The following is an 8,831-nucleotide window of genomic DNA, read 5'->3' on the forward strand; positions in this document are numbered from 1 at the left end:
GGAAAAAGGAGGAGGAGGAGGAGGAGGAGGAGGAGGAGGGGGGAGGAGGAGAAAAGGAGAGGAGAGGGAAGAAAGGAAAGAAGGAATAAAGAAAGAAACACTAAACAAAGTTATGTATTAACTATAAGAAGAACAGAATGAGCCGTCATGGTGGCACAAGCCTATAATTCCAGCAGAAGGCTGGGGCAGGAAAATATTGTGTTCAAAGCCAGCTTCATGAACTTAGCAAGGTGCTAAGCAACTTAGAGAGACCCTGTCTCTAAATAAAATACAAAAAGGGGTTGGGGATGTGGCTCAGTGGTTAAGTGCACCTGAGTTCAATCCCCAGAAACAACAACAACAAGAATGAGAATACATGTAATAAGAGAGTAGGCAAAAGTGGGTGTCAGGCTGGGCATAGTGGTACACATCTAAAATCCTAGCTACTTGTGAGGCTAAGGCAGGAAAACTCAAGTTCAAGGCAAGCCTGGGCAACTTTGCCAGATTCTGTCTCAAAATAAAAAACCAAAAGGGTTGAGGATGTAGCTCAGTAGAAGAGAAACCTTAGTTTCAATCCCAACTACCCACTCCCTCCCCCCAAAAAAAGTCAACAGAAGTTGAAACAGTCTCTTATTTCATCTTTCTTGTACAGCATCATCTCTGTTTTGTACTATTAGTTATTTTCATTCTTTTTTTCATATAGGTCAATTTTCTCAGCTATTCTAAAATCCTCATCTTAGATATGTGTTTATAATTGCATTTAGTTATATTAAAAGTCTACTGTATATTATATATGCATTATAAAATTGTACATGTTTTGAATTTCAGTACATTTAATTATTGAGAGAAGATATTTCCACAGTGAATTGTTTAAGAGACTATGGAGCTAGTTTATTATTTAATTTATGTAAATTCTCTGATTTACATTTCATAAATCCTGACTTTCATTTTAAAAATTTGATTGTTAGTACAATGACTAGTCAAATAATACTGGATTTCAAATATCTTTAATGTTTGATCATGATGTCATTCTTTGTCTGAATATACAGTAAGGGCATAGAAAATGCTTTACACCTAGTTGGCATTCAACAAGTGGTGCTAAATTATATTACAAAGTTAAAACTAAATACATGAGTCACACCCCATAAAGAATGCACTTTTTTACACTGCCATTAGGAATGGTAGTGAAAATCCTGTGGAGCAGTGTGAAACCCCTGTGTAGACATTCTTTAATTGGCAAGACTCACCCTGGAGTCAAAGGACAGTACTAAGTGGTGTTGGTGACAGTCCATCAGGGAGCACCTAAGCAAGTTGGGGTAGGGGAGTGAATTATCCTCTTGCTTTTGCCTGTGTGTTTAGCTTAACAGCAGCTGCTACTCTCATCACCTTGGGTGTGGAATATTTTCATGCTCTTACATTGTTATCTCTTATTTATTTATTTATTTTTGCTATCTTTGTATTTCCCATCACTTCCAGTCAGTATAGCAACTACCCAAATCATCATACCTTAGAGTAAATTAATAAAAATTGTCTTGATGCAAGTTTTTGTGGGGTGCTAGGGATTGAACCCAGGGTCTTGTGCATGCTGAGCATGATCTACAACCAGTGAGCTACACTCCAGCCCTCTGATGAAAAATTTGAGGTTTTCAAGTGTTATGAACAAAGAGAAAAGAACATAGAAAACAGGTGATATTTGGAGGCCTGATATCTATATCTATCTATCTATCTATCTATTTATCTATCTATCTATATACATATATGTGTGTGTATATATATATATATATATATATATATATATATATATATATACACATACTCACAAAGACTCTCTCTTTTTACATTACATATATGTGTGTGTGTTTACATACATTTAGTGAGTCCTATTTCTTGTTTTATTTACTTAATAAATACATGAAGGTTTACTTCATTTCGCTAGATAGAATGCCATCCATGTAAGATGTTTCATAATTTATTCATTACACTCTTTATGTGCATTTGTTTTATTTTATTTGATAATTAAAATTAATGCAATAGTAATATATGATATATTAACTTTGCAACCAAGATATCTACTTTAACTCTCCAACAAAAAGACTAAAGCCTGAAATGAGAGTGTACCTATATTTTCGGGGGACATTACTGAGGTAGATAGCAAAATAAAGGCTTATATTTTGGTTCTTTACTACTCTCAATGGAGGATATGTTCAACTTGAGGACAATATTTGAAATATTTTAAATATCTTTCAAATTTAATTCAACATTACAGTTAGAACATAATTTCTTCAAGCTCCAGGCTGCCATAATATATAATGATACCCCTAAAGTCTAATGTGAAATTAGTTGCCATATTATATATTTCAATGTAAGTGGATTGATCTTGAACTCTTTCCAAAGATGTTAATTATCATACCATGATAGTTACAACTATTTGCATACAAAGAGTAGTGTTAATCTGATGCATCAATATAGACAAAGTGAATTAGCTCTTTCCTTTACAAAGCTTAATCATTCTTTTCAGAAGTTCTTTCTTTTATAAAAATTTAAAATATTTTGTTAAAAATGGTCATTTTCCCCCTACATAAACAATTGGCAGTAAATTACCAATCATACCTAAAGCAACTTTGGTATAATAATCGGGACACTGAACTTGCATTGGAAAATGTGGTTTCAAATTCTGCTTTAACCCCTGAACTGTGTGATCCTAGTTTCCCTGATCTTCATTTTCATTATGTACATAATTTGATAGTCATAATAGGAAGATTAAACAAGACTTGTAATCTACAAGTTCCTCTGTACAGGTGGTGTTTGCTATTTACTAAAGTATGCACAAAGCAAAGAAGTTTTGTGTACTTTGGTCCTTTTTGTCAACATCAAAATCAGAAACCATGTTAAATCTTGGTGGCAACACTGTGGATTGAGAAGTTACTCCTAACTTCTCAGGGTAGATATTTTTTAAAACATGTAATTAGATGGGTTTTTGCTAATATTAAGTGTATTATAAGTTTCTTTTATCTATTTTTTTAATATATGGACTAATGAAATACAGAGAAAAATAAGGTAGGTCCCCTAGGAGTTTAAGTGAAACTAAGTCACTTTCTTTGTAGAAGATTAGTGATTTTCTTTATAATCCATAATTATGTTTGAAATTTCAGTGATTTCCATTTCAGTAAATGAAGGTTAATAATTTAAAGGTTTTAAACATATTTCATAAGTTATGTAATTGACTTCTTTATTTTTAAGATATTTGTGATGTACAACTCATTGAACAGGTGAAGATAGAAACACAATGTTTTCAGTGAGGGTGGAAATGCTTGGTTAATTTTGTGAACATTTCCTTCTAGTAGGTCAACGTTAATTAGTTTTAGCAATAATGTTAATAATATTTACCTAGCACTTGTTTTTTTACAAAACTAAGTATTTTTCTTAATCCTAACAAGTGTTTTTTTTTTATTTTTGAGATCTAGAAAATAATACTAAAAAGATTTATTATCTAACATTTTCTGGATGAGCTTACCTTTTGAGTTATCAAGATGATTACAAAGAACTGAAAGAGATCCTCAAGCTAGAGGATATGTATTGTAAATATCAGTTTCTTAAACTGTATTTATAAGGAAAGCAATTACTTCCTTGCTGCACACATTCTCTCACGTGCAAAGTTGTACTGGAAATGGATGCTAATTTCTTTCATTTGGCTTTCCTTTAATGCAGCAGAATAGCATATTTCTTAATTGCACATCATTTAGAGTGGTTGGCCATTTAGTCAGAAGAGCTCTGTTCACACACGCGACTGGGAGGATATTGTGGTGAAAAGATATCAACAATAACTCCATTAATGTTTAACTTATACCTGCATCTAATGGGTGATAATGCATCTTACATGACATATGTGAAGATAAATTTACAGCATTAATAGGCTTATATTCCATAACAATAAGTCCATCTCTAGCAAGTTCTACTTCTCTAATATGATATTATATTTCCATTGTCATCCGATTGAAAGGTAAGTGTTAGACGATGGATGTTGCTTTTATTGACATAGCAACAAAATGCTCTCATGTTGCTCTGCTATCCATTGCCACTTTGCAGAAAGTTACATTTCATGAAAATGTACATGTAAGAAATATTATCTGTCCAAAGACATAGGCCATCTCCATATGACAATGAAGATTGTGGCTCACTCTTTAAATGACATCTGTTTTTACTCTACTCTATTTCAGAGAAGATTTGAGACAGATTTAAACCAGTTGGCTAGTCATTTTAATATATCTAAAATTGTATGAGGTGGTGATTAGTCAGTACAGCCATGTTAAATCTAATTTCTATAAAAATTCCCAATAAAAGTTATGTCACTCATAGATTCCTAATTATCAAATCAGTTCCTATGGGTTTTGGGCAGATGAACCCTTAAATAGTGTCAATTACAATAAATCTTGTAATTGTTTAACAATTTATTGTTTTCCCCAATTCAGAATTATGATAAAAGCCTTAGGTAAAATGGGGATTTTGGAGTCTCCTTAACTTCATTACATATTTCACTGTAGTGTTGTAAGTGTAAGTTCTTTCCTACATATTATTGGTACATATATTTTTGAAGATTTATTGTTGAGAAGTAGATAAAATTAAGGTTTTTCTTCCCAGAAAAAAATTTATAAGCTCATTCTACAATGTATTTACACATAGTTTCAGGAGGCTCAAGAACCTCTCCAAAACCCACTCATGAACATTCGGTTAAACATCATATTTTATGAGCCTTTTTTTTTTATCACTCATAGGTAAATATCAATGCTACTACATTGTAAGCCATTTCCATAAAAAAAGAAGCAATTTTGAATGGAAGAATGATAATTTGCTTCCAAATGATCTGATTTACTTTGCATTTCTATAAAATAGGTTGACTTTTCGATTAAAATAAGAACTTTATTATTAAATAGCATAGATTTCAAATTGGGGAATGTATGAAGAAATATGAAACTGTTGAATGCATGTCTTATTACATAAAAACATATTTTACATTATGTCTATAATTATTTTAACATTTTTATACATAGATGTAAACATACATAAGAGGAAATATATTTTAAATATCTGTAGTCAATTACAAAGCATGGATGTTGATGGCATGTTCGCCTTCTTGACTTTAGATGTGAAATTTTGAACTAAAAAACAAAAACAAAAAACACTGCTACCAAAAGACTTTTATAGACCATTTTTTAAGTTACAATTACTTTAAAAGTATTTCATTAATATCTTTGACTAAAATGTATCTCAAAAATCTAGCATTAAGTGATTACTACTAGTAACAATACGAGAAGTATAAAAGACTGCTTAGTGTATCTCTCTGCATGCTTTTTCTTGATTTGTATTACTTGTTACAAGAACATATAATGAGTTTATGTAAAATAAAATAATTGAAGAAGCCCTCTTATGACAAGGAGGTAAAATATAATTTTTATCTTTATATCAAAGTCTTGTATTTAATTTTATTGACTTTCAGTCTAATTTTCCTTTACATCCTCTTATACTGCAATTTTAAAATAACTATGAGTGTTTTTATTTTTTAGGTCAAGTTTAGAGTGTAATTAGGAAGGATTAATTAGAATAAGAAGATAGCAAATAATTAACAATCAACTCAATGGTCTTTGGCATAAATAAGAAAGATTATATTGCAGTGGGATTAAATGTAATTCATTAATAGCTTTTAATTTCAATATATTGTTTTATTGTTATTAATTTAAGGTCATTAATGTACCTCTCTCCTTGTGTATGCATTATATACTCAACAACACAACTACTCAGTGAAAGGTTGTAGATAAGTATGCAAATGTGGTGGAATTGTACATTCATTTATTCAACAATATTGAATGACTTCTGAGTCAGACCTGAGCTACCTGGGGAAGAAGCTCATCCTTCTCTTCATTTGTTTTTTATAAATATTTCAATTTTTAGGACTTTGTTTTATCCTCACCCTATTGTCATCTCCTGCTTAGGTAGAGTTGAGGGTGAACCCTTTTAGAGATTAAAAAAATATTGATATTTAGGTTGGGAGAAATTAAGACTTGAGAGTGTTTATAGTGAGTAGGCAGCTTGTCATAGGCTTTGGAAATGTCAATTAAAATGAGGGTGGAAAATGTGCCAGTTGAGTTTTCAAAGTGACATCCACTGGTGACTTATCAAGAATATATTAATGGAATGGGATCCAGAGAAAAGATGGTAGTTGAGAGCTGGTGTGAAGAAACATGACTTAGCTTCATAGTGCAAAGCAAGCTGTGAGAGAACAGGACTTCCACAGACTAGGGGAAGTTGTACCACACATTACACTAAAAAAATATTTGCTAAATGAAACTTGAATTATAGGGAAAGTAAGCAGGGGTCAAATCTTATAGATCATGTAAATTCTCACAAACCATGTTAAACTTTTTGGCTTAATGCTCTATAACTACAAATACAAACATCTCAAGGGTTTACTCAGAGCTTAGCCAGATTTGATTATGTTGTAACATGATCACTGATGCCGAGTGTAAAATAGATTGTAAGGGAGCAGACAGGCAACTTATGCAGCTTCTGCAATTTTTCTGATAGGAAAAAAATTCGAGTAATTGAGCAAGCAATCTAAATGATTAATGACCATAGAAGGAGTGGTCAGAAAATGGGATATTTGCATCTTTTTTAGGTAATGACTAGATTAATTAAGTTATAATGCATACAATAAATGACAAAGTGACATTTTTGCTTTTTAGAGTATTGATATTTGTAAGTGGCTTAATTAATGTTGTTTTTGATAATTTGACAAACACCACCTTGTAATTGATGAATGAGGCTGCCATATTGTTACTCAATCTGTAGGGAGCATTTCAAACCTTTTTCTAGACTCTGAAGTCATCCATTATTTCTATAAATCGGTTATTCCATGCTAATTTATTTCACTTCTCTCACATTCCAGGCACTGTACTAAGTATTGGTGCTAGAATGTTAAACAAGATAGACATGGCCTCTGTCTTTCTGGCTTAGAAGGAAGAAAAGATGAAATTAAAATTAAGGAGTGTCATGAAATGATAAGAACCAGAGAATGCTTGGAAACAGCATAAATATTAGAAATTAGGCCTATTTCAGAAGGCTAGGAAGTCCAACTGGCAAAGAAAATTTAAGCTGAGATCTCGTTATCCAGGATCACATAGAAATGGGGAAAGGAAAATATTTATGGTTAATAAAATAGTGAAATCAATATTGAAGCCAGGATTTATACAGATGCTGGTATGCTGAAAGGAACCCAATGGCTAGAAGAAGGATGGGAGATAATGCTGTTTGGTGAGTAGTAGCTAAGTTGAGCATATTCTTGTATTTCATGCTAATGATTTTGGATGTTATTCAGTTCAATGATGAAAGGAGACATGAAAAGGCTTCAGCAGGGCAGTGATGCCACTCACTATATAGAATCGCAAGAAAGATGGGTTTGTTGTTCTTGAAGATTTGGTTTGGCTTGGCTTATGTGTCAATTCTTTCACCGTGATGTAATTTGTAACTTTCCACACAGTTTCTTTAAATTTCAGGAACTGACCGTCTTCTTTTTAATTCTGTGCTCTAGGTTGCTGGGGATTACATCTGCTTTCCCTCATGACATCTAGACTTACAACTCAACTTCATATCACTTCATATGCAAACTCCACATTAAATATTTTGAAATTTTAGTGGATGTTATGGTGGCTTAAGGAGTTCATTATGAAGAGGCTCATTTCAAAGTAAATACCTTTTTTGCCATTTCTCTTATTGCCATTTCTCTTTCTGATCTTTCTTTCATGGAGCCATAAATGCTATTTTTCCATTCTAATTAGAATTATGTCACCCAATTGTATTTAGAATTATGTCACTCATAACTCTTAGTGTCTTATCTTTCATTATCAAAGGTTTATTAATATATGTCTTCAAAAATACTATCTCCTCAGCTAAATTTTGGTGACAGCTATTCGTAAAGACTATATTTTTCATCTTGTAATTTAATTAACATGCTAAATGCTGTGTTGGAAAATATAGTTTATTAGAGATAAGTGAAAAGGTTCACAAAAAATATAATCTAGTTCTTTTATACAAAAGATAAAGATGTTTCCACTGAAAGACACTTATGTCCCAGTTTGATCTTGATATTGGCAGAACCTGGACAAAGATTTAGGCATTTTTCCTAGTCTAGTATTGTTTCTGTTGAGATTGTCACTCTTCTTAGTATACCCTTCATCTCTCAGGAGTACACATAAACTCATACATCCTGTCCACGGACCTGTCTTTGTTCATAATTTCAGCTTGTCTACATAGAGCCTGTCCAAAAATTTACATATGTTAAATGGAATTGTCTAAGTCTATTCTGGCTTCCATAATAAAATGCCAATATTTTGGTACTGGATAGCTTAAAAACAACATAAATTTATTTCTCAAAGTGCTGGAGGTAGGAAATTCAGATAAGGCACAGGCAGATTCAGTAATTTGTGAGGGCCATATTCCCATTTCATAAGTGGTGCCTTCTAACTGTGTTCTCACAAGGTAGAAGGAACTTTCTGGTACCTCTTCCATAAGGACATTAATCCCATTAATGAGCTCAGCCCTCATGACCTAATAGCTTCCCAGAGGCACCATATTTTAAAACCATACCACTGGGAATTAGATTTGAACATATGCATTAGAAGAGGGATGAAAATGTTCAGAACATAGCAAGATTGGAGAAGAGCTTTGGTTAAACAACTTTGTTGCAGAAGCAAACTGTCTTAAACTGGGAGGCTTAAACAACAAACATTTATTTCTCACATTTCCCTTGGCTGCCAATTTGAGATCAAAGCATCAACAGAGGAGTGTCTGATGAAAGTCTA

This window comes from Marmota marmota, unplaced genomic scaffold (assembly GCF_001458135.2).
Source record: "Marmota marmota marmota unplaced genomic scaffold, marMar, whole genome shotgun sequence".
In the NCBI taxonomy this organism is placed as follows: domain Eukaryota; kingdom Metazoa; phylum Chordata; class Mammalia; order Rodentia; family Sciuridae; genus Marmota; species Marmota marmota.